Raw genomic sequence first — 11,843 nt, 5'->3', positions numbered from 1 at the left:
GTTTGTTTGTGTGTCTATCGACCTGCCAGCGCTTTTGTTCGGTAAGTCACCTCATCTTTGTTTATATATATATAACACCAAAATACACACACACACACACACACACACACACACACACACACACACACACACACACACACACACACACACACACACACACACACACAGCAACCCCCCCCCCCCCCCACCCCAAAAAAAAAAAAAAAAAAAGAAAGTTACATAACACCAAAATACAGACAGAGACACAAACACAGCACAAAAAATACATATCACACACACATACACAGGAAAAAAACAAAAATAAATACAATAAAATTAAATTAAATCAATACCACACCAAAAAACACACAGATACTTCAATAGTTACACTCATAAGTTTGGCAGTAATATTCGATCTTTGGCAAAAACATTTGACAGTCGGCAACAGAAACCAAAACACTGCATTAAAACAAGCGTTCAGTGCATAGTGCTGTGGAATGTGGAAAAAACAGCAAATTGGCGCTCATAGAAAGAAGAACAACACCAAAAATGCAACAGGAGCGTAATATGTAAGAAACTGCCTACGCAACCTGTAAGTACAGTTCAAAACATTACTACTTAATAGGAAATACCAACCACCAGAACTGTTTATAACCTATAGGCACAGTGACAAAAATGTAAATAAAATAGCTAACATATGTACATATTCCAGGCCACTGATGATGCCTTGCAGAAAATAAAGGCGAAACGAGTATGGCACTAAAATTGTGTTTTATTCAGTTGCTGTCAGACGGTCCATAAGTGAAAATTATCAATATACCGTAGTATTACGCGCAGCTGAGGAGGACAGGACCACAAAAGTTGAAGATGTCACATATTATGATACAAACTCACTCATCAAAACCTGCATGACACTTCCCATTAGTCTAAAATCATGAAGCAAGGTTTCACACTATGATCAATGGAAAAAAAATCAGAAAATTGTTAATTTGTAATTATATCACACATTTTTTTTAAATTTGTCGTCTGACTGAATATCTGTCTGAGCATCTGTTAACACCGATTTTTCTCAGGAACAGTTAGACGTATGAAGTTCAAAATTATGTCACATATTAAAATCTGCAGTTCCTTAGTGCTACAAAAAATTTTACCTTATATTTCAATGCACTTGAAACATAATGCCATTTATGTCACAGATTTTGATACACCTTCATCAAAATCTACAGGGAAGGACTACTTGTTGATCTCGAGTTTAGCAAGAAGCAAGATTTCACATTACAAGCAAAGAGAACAATCTGATAATTGTTACTCAGCTATTATACCACATGAGAAAAATATGTTTTTATCATTTATTATCCAACCTGTATGTCTATCCTTCTATTAAGATACCTTTTCTCATGAATGAGTAGATGTATGTCTTGCCTGTCAATATAAATAACAGCAAACAATCGTCAAGATTCTAAATTCATGCAATAGATGAACTGTCTTTATAAATAACAAAGTTTCTATGGAACCCTCAGTGCGTGAGAACTTCTCTCACTTATCCTGATTTTTTTTTTCCATTATTCTGTAAATAATTCACATCAGCATTTTGCAATCCTGATTTTTTAAACTAATAGTTTGGCAATATTCACACCTGCTTGTCGCTGCCTTCTCCAGAACTGAAATTATTACCATACATTTTTTCTTGAACTTTGTAGGTATTTCACCTGCCTGCTGTATCTTGCAAGTCAGGTGGAATAGTTTTGTCATGGCTGGCTTTTCCAAAAGACTTAATAACTGAGGTAATGTTGTCTATGCCAGGGATCTTGTTTCCACTTAAAATCTTTCAATGCTATTTCAAAGTCTCCTCGCAGTATCATATCTTCCAGCTGATTTTCATTTACTTCCTCTCTCCTGCACATAGTATTGTCTTGAAGTTAATTTCTTTTGGGTAGCCATTTCATATTTACCTTCCACGTTGTATTGTCTACTTCTTTTCTTATAACTATCTTGCCATAAAACCTCTTAATATTCATACAGTGCTTCTTTTCTCTCCAAAGGGCTCTCTAGTTTTCCTATAGTAGAACCTATCTATACCCTAAATGTGTGTCTGCTTCTACAGCCTTGCATTCATTCTCCAGCCATTCCTGCTTAACCATTTGCACTTTTTGCTGTAGTTTTCCTGTTGTTAATGATTAATTTTCTCATGAGCATGATTTGTCTCTGGAGCTGTTGTTTCTGAATATCACTTAGCTCGCCTTTAATCATGATTATGGATAAAGCTCATATTTCATAAATGAGTTATGCAGTAAATGTTGGAAGTTAAGAATTTAGCACAGTATGCACTTGCATAAATAAATATGACACCTCTCAGGTCTGTTTGTTGTATAGTCTTGAATGATTTTACATTAACTCTTCAAAATAAACAGTTCTTTCTGTGGTTACATCACATGTGCATGTCAACATGATAGATCTAAGCATTACAAAGGCATCCATACATATTTTTAAAAAATCTGTTGTTTGTTTTCATCATTTTTCTTATACCTTGCCATAGATCTAATGCAGTTTTTAGGCCTGAGGCAACAATCCGTGCAGGGTGCAAAATTGCCCTTACTGGTTCTGCCACTTGCATAGTTAATGCAATTGTCATTCCAACTCGAACACATGTTGTCCCTCCAGATACATTGCCAAGTGCCAATATATAACAAAAATGCATAACAGTTTTACTCTTCTAAGTATGAAATTATTATGTCTTTTATAGTTCACAAGGGTCAGTTGTCAGCATTGTAGACATAGGGTTATACATCACTTTTCCAGTGTGATATCTGAAACCACATATTCTCCCATTTACGACCAATGATCTTCTGATACGTTCACTGATTATACTTTCTTTATATGTTTTAGTTGTGCACACAATCTTCACAAGTCTATTTCATACTTTATTTTAATTCTCGGCTTACTGCAGCCTTATAGCATTCTATTTCCCTTTTCAGAATGTATCTTTTGATTCTTGCTTTGTTTTATCACTATCTCATTATATTTTCTTTTTCCATGCATCCTACATCAGTTATTCCTTATAGTGATTTATGTCTGCATCCAATGGTTTTTTCCCTAACATACATACAAACTTAAAAAATTACCACAGCTTTTATTTAGTTTGCTTTTTATACCATGTGATTACTTTTTCCTTTGCAAGCAACTGCGGCACAGTATACCTGATGCTCTGTTTCAGATACTAAGTATAAGATATAATTCTTTAGGCATGCCACTTTTGTGATGGCATAATGAATTCTGGTTGTTCAGGTGGAATTAAATTTTGAGGTCTTCATAATCTTGGAGTTTCCTAAATTTTTACATGGTGATTATTTTATTTCATAACAGTTCCATATTTTAATCACAGTAACTCAGACACTTTGTCATTTTTCAAAAACACCATAGTTAATTGTAGTCAGCCATCTTCTACAAGTCAAATAAGTTTCAAATTAAACGACAACGGAGTATGTCCCTAAAATATTATCATTCTACCATTGCAGAAACTATCAATGACACCTCTTCCTCAGAAACACATAAGATACACAGTTCTACATTTTTCAAAGAGATGGTGTCCCTATTTCTTTTCATGTTCCATATATTAAAGTAAAGAATCCTGGTTAAAATTTCATACCTCTCTCTTTTCTTTGCATTTATTGTTTTGCTCTAAATTTTAATATTAAACATATACCTCGGTGAATGATTTTTACCTTATGTCTACCTTCCAAGTAGCCAATTACATCACCTTGGCAAGTAATATTTGGAACTGACTTACAAGTATACTAGTTCAGTTAACATTTAGTAACCATGCATTACTCATTATAAAACTGATATTAGGACATTAAGGAAAAAGATATGTTAACTTTTCTTGCTATTAATACTCACAATACTCTTACAACTTTGGTGTTAGCATATCATAAATCCCTTTGTAAATCAAGTGCCTTTCACCTTGTGAAAACAGGAAATTCAGTTTAAAAAAAACGCTCTCCACTACCTATGTTGTGGTTGAATACAGATACCCAGACTTGTTCTTCCAAGCTAAATATAAATCAACATTTGTCTCACAGTAGAAAAATTAGTCACTTCATCCAAATCAGTCATCTTCAAAGCTTCTCTCAGTGCAGTGACAGCGCATGTATCCATTACAGGACCTCACTCAAAAATGTCATCCTGATGTTGCTAACACAATACTGTGGAACCTACAACAGCATATCACTACTTAGCTTTTTGATTTTCAGGGAAAAAATTTAATTGGTATGTAATCATATAATAGTATGTTACTCAATAACATGTAAAATAATGTGTAATGCTTCCAACATGAGTTACCATGTACAAATTTCTATGAGTTACCATGTACAAATTTCTCTTTGTGAACCAGTGATCCTGCTAAATTTCTCCAAAGGAAATTAATTCCTTTGGGATCAAACTGATGGAGATAGGTAGGGTCACACAGAATGAGGATTACTGAATATGGAAAGAGGGAGCATAGAACTGGTACCCAAAAAAGGAAAGTAAGAAAAGAAACAAAAGCAGGAGTGTTGGGACTGAAGGAGGAAAGACAACAGCCCAAAGACAGATACCACTCCCAATCCCACGATCTCCTCCTTGGAGGTATTTCACTGGTGGGACAGAGGATAGTCATGTTCATTGATTCTACAGAATGGGCATCGCCAGCTTCAGCCCCACAGCTCCCAAAAATTGGTCAGAACACCCTGCTATTTCAGACCAATGTCGAATACTTGTTCACAAGGAGGTACATCTGTAAAAATTACAAAAACAGTGCTGCCTCACACTTTAAGTGCTTATTTTTCTTTGTAAAATACATCAAGATGTTATCTGCAGATAGTAGAAGACAATATAAATAAAGTATGTAGGATAGTGGAAAAGGATTTTTGTACAGAAATCAAAGTATGAGGAAATACAATAATCAGCTTTGGTCCTTGTAAGCATCACAATACAAAATTCACAAAGAATGTGGATCCCCCACAGACTTTCTTTAAATTTATGAAACTTTTGACCATATGTGTGTCATGTAACCATTATTCCTTGTCACTACATGGATCTACAAGAAACACTGCTTTAGGGTGTGGAACATCCACCACTTTACAAGGAACACTATATCTATGGAAAAAACTTGCTAGTTTCCTTTTTATATTTTAACTAGGGCGGTAAACCTCGACCAGCAACATATCCTCCCTCTTGAAATCAGGTGTTACACCATTATGATTACGTTCCTTTTCTCTTACTTAGGCATCTTTATTTAATTCCTTCTCCATACATTTATGAATATTGTCTTATGTTGAATAACATCTGGCCATTTAAATAACTTCAATAACAGTTCTCCAATAAATTTTCTATTTAATATCTACACTGGTGAGAGTCTAGAAAAAAATGAGGTAATTCATTTAAAACAACTTCTAATTTTGGTATCACTTGAGCATAGGTAGTATATCTACTTGAGCAATACAAATGATAAAGTCTTCCCATGTACTCCATGTACTGCATTACACTTTCTGAAGAATGGTATTTAGAAGTTTTATATTAAATTGTGTACCATTATCAGAAAGCATTCATTTCAATTTTCCAAGATCTGCAAAATAATCTCTTAAGCAATTAACTGCTATGGTCTTACTTGCTATTTAATAAAGACATAAAATGATCCATTTTGACTAACATTCAATTCTCACAAAAATGCAAGTTACACCACATCTACATTTTGGTAAAGGGCCAAATAAGGCTAGGCATACAACTGGACATGGAACCTGGCCCAATATGACCTGAGCTGGAAGTCAGTGCATACAGTAGTCCTGACAATACTACCACCACTTCACCAGATGTGACCCGACATTTTTGAGTGAGGTCCTGTAATGGATACATATGCTGTCACTGCTATTAGATAAGCTTACAAGATGACTGATTTGGATGAAATGCCTGACTTTTCTACTGAGTCAAATGCTGATTTATATTTAGCTTGGAAGAAACAAGTTTGAGTACATGAATTTTACCATGACAATGGTAGTGGAAAGTTATTTTTTAAAAAAACTGAATTTCTTTTCTTTCAGGAGTACCACATGCTTAAAATTGACATATTTAATTACATTTTAGATAAGATGAAACAAGATCCGATTTCAAGCAGTAATTAAAGTGTGTGCATTTTGGTGGAAGAGAAGCTGTCTCTGACATTAAGGTAAAATTATTTGTCTTCACTAAATGCATAGTATTTATGTTATAAATATGCACTATTTATACACAGGGGTGACAAAAGTCATGGGCTAGTGATATGCACATATACAGATGGTGGTAGTATTGTGTACACAAGATATAAAAGGGCAGTGTCTTGGCGGAGACGTCATTTGTACTCAGACGCGACTATGGCCGCACAATGGAAATCAACAGACCTTGAACAGAGAATGGTAGATTGAACTAGATACATGGGACATTCCATTTTGGAAATCATTATGGAATTCAATTTTCTGAGATTCACAGTGTCAAGAGTGTGCAGAGAATACCAAATTTCAGGCATTACCTCTCACCACACACAATGCAGTGGCCAATGGCTTTCATTTAACAACTAAGAGCAGTGGCATTTGAGTAGAGTTGTCAGGGCCAACAGACAAGCAACACTGTGTAAAATAAAAGCAGAAATCAATGTGGGACATATGACGAATGTATCTGTTACGACAGTACAGTGAAATTTGGTGTTAACAGGCTATGGCTGCAGATGTCCGATGCGAATATCTTTGCTAACAGCACATTGCCTGCAGGGCCTCTCCTGGGCTCATGGTCATACCGACTGAAGACATCTGGAAAACAGTGGCCTGGTCAGATGAGTTGCTGCTAGGTGCTACCGGGAAGAAGACGAAGTTATTGTAAAATTCTCACTAATAATTGATTATTAATCGATGTTTCATTAGCACTCCACAATGTTCCATAGGATCAATATCCCCACTCTTTGCTCGACCTCCTGATAACAACACAATCCCAGTTCACATTGAAATAATTTCTTGAGACTTGTCCTACTAACCTATTCCTACTCTTAGTCAAGTTGTACCATTAATTTCTTTACTCTCCAATACAATTCAGAATTTCTTTAACAATTATTTGATTTATGCATCTAATTTGTAGAATTCTTCTGTAGTGCTGCACTTCGAAAGCTTATATTCTCGTCTTCTCTAGAATGAGTACCATCCACACTTCACTTCCATGCAAGGCTACACTCCAGATAAACACTGTCACACTAGAACTGAAATATATATAAAAAAAATTATGAAACAAACTTTATATACTTTTAATGATAACTTTGATGTAAATATATTACACAGTAAAAGTTATTTATTCTACACCACCAACAGTTCATTTGCATTCACTACACACAATGCAGTAATTCTGTCTGTACCTTCAGTACCTCCAGTTATGAGAATTATGTCTGGAAATGGAACCTTTGTCTTAGTAGCTCTGTAGTCGTGGTCTTGTGATGTATAATTGCCAATTTGAAAATTTTCCTCCTCATTGACGCAATAAGATTTTTTCTTTGCCTGTTTTGTAACTGTACAGAAAATCTCTATTTTTAAATTGAATTTTTTCATGTCAGTTATTTTTCTTATGGACAGCAGAAGACTCGCTGGGGTAACCCTCATTATCATTTTGATCATATACCTTAGTTTCAAAGTGCTTTTCTAGATGCTGTACTTTACACTCTTGTAATTCTAGCACTATCTGTTCCACACTCTTTCTTTGCTTTTTACTGTTTCATCTGCAATTCAGACATTTTTTAATTTATATGTTCACTGGAACTTTTCTCTTGAGTACAAATGCTTTAATGGTCATCTGTATCTTCTGTTTTGTATTTCCTCGAGTCTATTGACAAAGCTTGATCTTCAGATGTCTTAGCATTACATGAAGCACAATTAAGACAGAAGAGAAGATTAATCCTGGGAATCAAAGTTTCCTTAAGCCCATCTAGGGATCATAGTATCTCAAAAAAATCCAGGTCTTTAAAGAATGTCCACTTACCCAGAATCTTTGTCTGAATCTGTTATATCCTAGGCAGTAATGCCAACCGCGCCCGCTGCCAAAAGGTTGGCAGCATCAAAGTCCGGACGCCGTCCGCATAAGCAGCGCCAGCGATACAGGAAATCGCCGCAAGTCTGTGCGCGCCACCGCTGGCTTCTGGCTTCTTAAGCGCTGGAGTCGCGAGCGCTAGGACAGTTCTGTATTCGCCGCTCAGTTGTATACTCGCCTCCGAATTGTGTACTTGGTAGTCAGTTGTGTGTTCATCGCAGCAGAGTTGTTGTTTGTCGTCAGCCGACGCTGACCTAGCCGCTCCGACTCGAACTAGACAGATTTCTGTAGACACCGAGTTCACTACTGTGTTACTGTATCTTCATTAATAAAAGATAAGTACCGACTTTTATTTAATATGAGTGTTTGGGCTTTCATCTTTCTGTTCACTGTTCCAGCGGACCGGTCGGTCCGCTATTAAAAGTGTGGCGGTGACTTCGTAAGCCATTTCTACAGCCAAGTGTTTGTCGCTACGAACACCGCCACAAAACTGGCGACGAGGACTTCCGAACTCGTGTGCAGGGCTGGTTCAACTTGTTTCTGGTTCTACTAATTATAGCGATAAAATTTTGGGGGGCTGGTTTAATTTGTGTTCACTATGTCTGCCGAATTACAACAGTTGATCTTGTTACAGAGTCAGCAAATACAAAGTCTGGTGGAAGCAATCGCCAAACAAGCGGCTAATCCTCCAACACAAAAGGAACAAGCACAGGCAGCACCACAGTTCCGGGCTTTTGATGAATCCAGAGAAGAATGACAGTCTACAAAATCACAGGTACTGAGCGGCAGCCTTATTTAATTTCCACTGCAGGCGTGGAAATCTATCGACTACTTTGTAAGTTGTTCCCGGAATCCCAGCCAGAAGCTTTAGACTATGACGTTGTTGTTAACAAGCTTGCTGAGTATTTCGAGTCGCGAGTTCATGTGGCAGCAGCCAGATTCAAGTTCTTCAGATTAAAGAAACTGCCACATCAATCTAATAAACAGTGGTTAACAGATTTACGGGGCCTCACCCGTCAGTGCCGATTTAATTGTGTGTGTGGAGTTTCCTACAGTGATGTCATGTTACGAGACGCTATTACGCAAAACATTGCAGATTCTCGTATTCGTGCTGCTATCTTAAAGTTACCTGACCCGTCATTAGAGACTGTGATGAACATCATTGAAGCCCAAGATACTTTTGACTATGCTGAGTGTGAGTTAGATCAGCCATGTATTTCTCAAATTGCCTGTGCTAAGCAAGTTATGTCACGCCCGCGGCCCCACCGGCAGAGTCAGACTGTAAACACTAGCCGGCTGCGTCATGTTAAACACATTCGTCAGCCGCGTGTGCAAAATGATAAAGTTAAGTCTTGCCCTAAGTGTGTTCTTGCTCATCCTCGTGAACGTTGCCCATTGAGAAACGCGGTTTGTCACTTTTGTCAAAGGAAAGGACACATCCAGACTGTTTGTTTGCGTAAACGCAAGAACAATTCTAGTGCTGCCCAGCCCATGGATATTCATGTTCTTCAAAGCCAGCCCGCCCAGAAGGTCGCGTTTAAAGACTCTTCCACGGTTCGTGTGGGTAATAAACTTGTTCGCAATAAGCCACCCACCCAGCCCTCTGCTATGCGACCCAAGCGTAATTCAAACGCTGTAAAAAGTAATGTACAGACTGCAAGTGAAGTGGGAGTTGTTGTTCCGCCCGCCCAACCCACGAGTTGTCGTAAGCAGCGGACACGTGCTAAACGCGCTGATTTTGTGTCTTCCGCCTCCACTGCACCGATCCAGAGACAGTGTAATAAACTATTTGTGAAGCTACGCATCCAGGATAAGACCTTCAATTTTCAATTAGACACTGGTGCGTCTGTGACTCTCATAAATAGTGCTACGTATGCGGCTATCGGCCACCCTAAACTTTCATTGGCAAAACATTCTTTGGCTACTTATAGTGGAGAACGAATTCCTGTGTTAGGTGTATGTAGCGTGCCAGCCACATTCCGTGGCAATACAAAAACAGTTTCATTCACAGTGCTCCGCGCTACAGACAGTGTAAACATTTTCGGATTAGACTGTTTTGACTTGTTTGGCCTGTCTATCCAAGACAATGTGTTGCAAATTGATTCTGTTGTTGTTCCTCAAGACAGCATCACCGAGTTGTGTAAACGATACAGTGACATATTTAAAGACGAACTAGGTTGTGCTGCGAACTTTGCCGCTCATATTACGTTAAACGATAATGCTCAGCCTCGATTTTGTCGTGCTCGTCCAGTGCCTCACGCCCTCTGGGCACCTGTAGAAGATGAACTTCGTCGTTGGCAAAACAACGGTGTTATTCAACCCGTTTCAGCGAGCCAGTGGGCTTCTCCCTTAGTTATTATAAAGAAACCGTCTGGCAAGTTACGTTTGTGTGCTGATTTTAAGTCGACAGTTAATCCTCAGACTGTCATTGATTCTTTTCCTTTGCCTAGACCAGACGAGCTGATGGATAAGTTAGGGGAAGCTCGTTTCTTTTCCAAAATTGATCTCCGTGAAGCATATTTGCAATTGCCCCTCGACGAGCAATCACAACAGTATTTTGTCATAAACACGTCGTTGGGGTTGTTCCGTTTTCTGCGTTTGCCTTTTGGTTGTGCGTCAGCTCCAGCTGTTTTTCAGCGTTTTTTGTCACAACTTCTGGCTAATGTGCCATCGTGTTGCAACTGTTTAGACGATATTGTTGTGTCCGGTCGGACGCCTGCTGAACATTTCCGTAATTTGGAGTGTTTGTTTAAAGTATTGTCTCAGGCAGGCCTACGTTGCAACATCGATAAATGTTCATTTTTCCTTACGGAGATGGAGTATCTGGGACATGTTATTAATGCTCAAGGCATTCATCCCTCCCAGTCACATTTAGCAGCTATTCGTGATTTGCCCGCCCCTCGCAATCTGCATGAATTGCAAGCAGTTCTTGGCAAATTGACATATTATATTAGGTTTATACCTAATGCATCACAGATTGCTGCACCGTTGCATCGTCTCCGCCGTAAGAATGTTCCGTTTGTGTGGTCAGCTGATTGCCAATCAGCCTTTCAGCAGCTTAAAGAGGCTTTATTGAATGATCGTTGTCTGGTCCATTACGACCCTAACAAGCCTCTGGTGTTAGCTTGTGATGCCTCTTCTTTCGGCCTCGGTGCTGTGTTGTCTCACCGAGTCGGTAACACCGAACGTCCTATTGTGTTCGCATCTAAATTGCTAAACAAAGCTCAGTGTAATTATAGCCAATTGGACAAGGAAGCGTTGGCTATTGTGTTCGGTGTCACAAAATTCCATCACTACCTCTATGGTAGACCATTCTATTTAGTAACAGATCACAAGCCCCTGACGTCACTGTTTCATCCGTCTAAACCAGTTCCTCAGCGGACAGCTCAGAGACTACAACGTTGGGCTCTTTTGTTATCACAATACCAGTATGAGATACTGTATCGCCCTACAGCTCAGCATGCAAACGCTGACGCGCTTTCTAGATTGCCGATTGCTGTGGATGATGTCTTCGATTCCTCTGACGACTCTTGCCATCAGATTGACGCCGATGAGCATCAATCCCTCCGGGATTTTCCGATTGATTATCGTCAGGTGGCACGTGAGACAGCTACGGATCCTCATCTGAGTTTACTATTACGTTTTGTTCAACGTGGTTGGCCGTCCAAGGCAAAGGACATATCGGATCCTGTGGTTCGTCGCTATTATCCGCAACGTCATCTGTTGTCTGTTTCGCACGGAGTTTTGCTGTTACGCACCGAGAATGACCAGCTTCGTGTAGTGGTTCCCCA

The 11,843-nt window shown here is 38.6% G+C and overlaps 1 long non-coding RNA gene across 1 annotated transcript in view; it reads left to right on the top strand.

The window, feature by feature from the left end:
* Positions 1-513: 513 nt before the first annotated feature.
* The window catches only part of LOC124717346, a 32,592-nt gene continuing 21,262 nt past the window's right edge, over positions 514-11,843 (top strand). The window contains exon 1 of the long non-coding RNA XR_007005740.1: positions 514-571. This is a non-coding gene — a long non-coding RNA (uncharacterized LOC124717346). The remainder of the gene's footprint in view (positions 572-11,843) is intronic.

Source organism: Schistocerca piceifrons, chromosome 9, assembly GCF_021461385.2.
Source record: "Schistocerca piceifrons isolate TAMUIC-IGC-003096 chromosome 9, iqSchPice1.1, whole genome shotgun sequence".
NCBI classification, from domain to species: Eukaryota; Metazoa; Arthropoda; class Insecta; order Orthoptera; family Acrididae; genus Schistocerca; species Schistocerca piceifrons.
The sequence above is the reverse complement of the archived record's forward strand: the minus strand, read 5'-3'. Positions and strand labels throughout refer to the sequence as shown.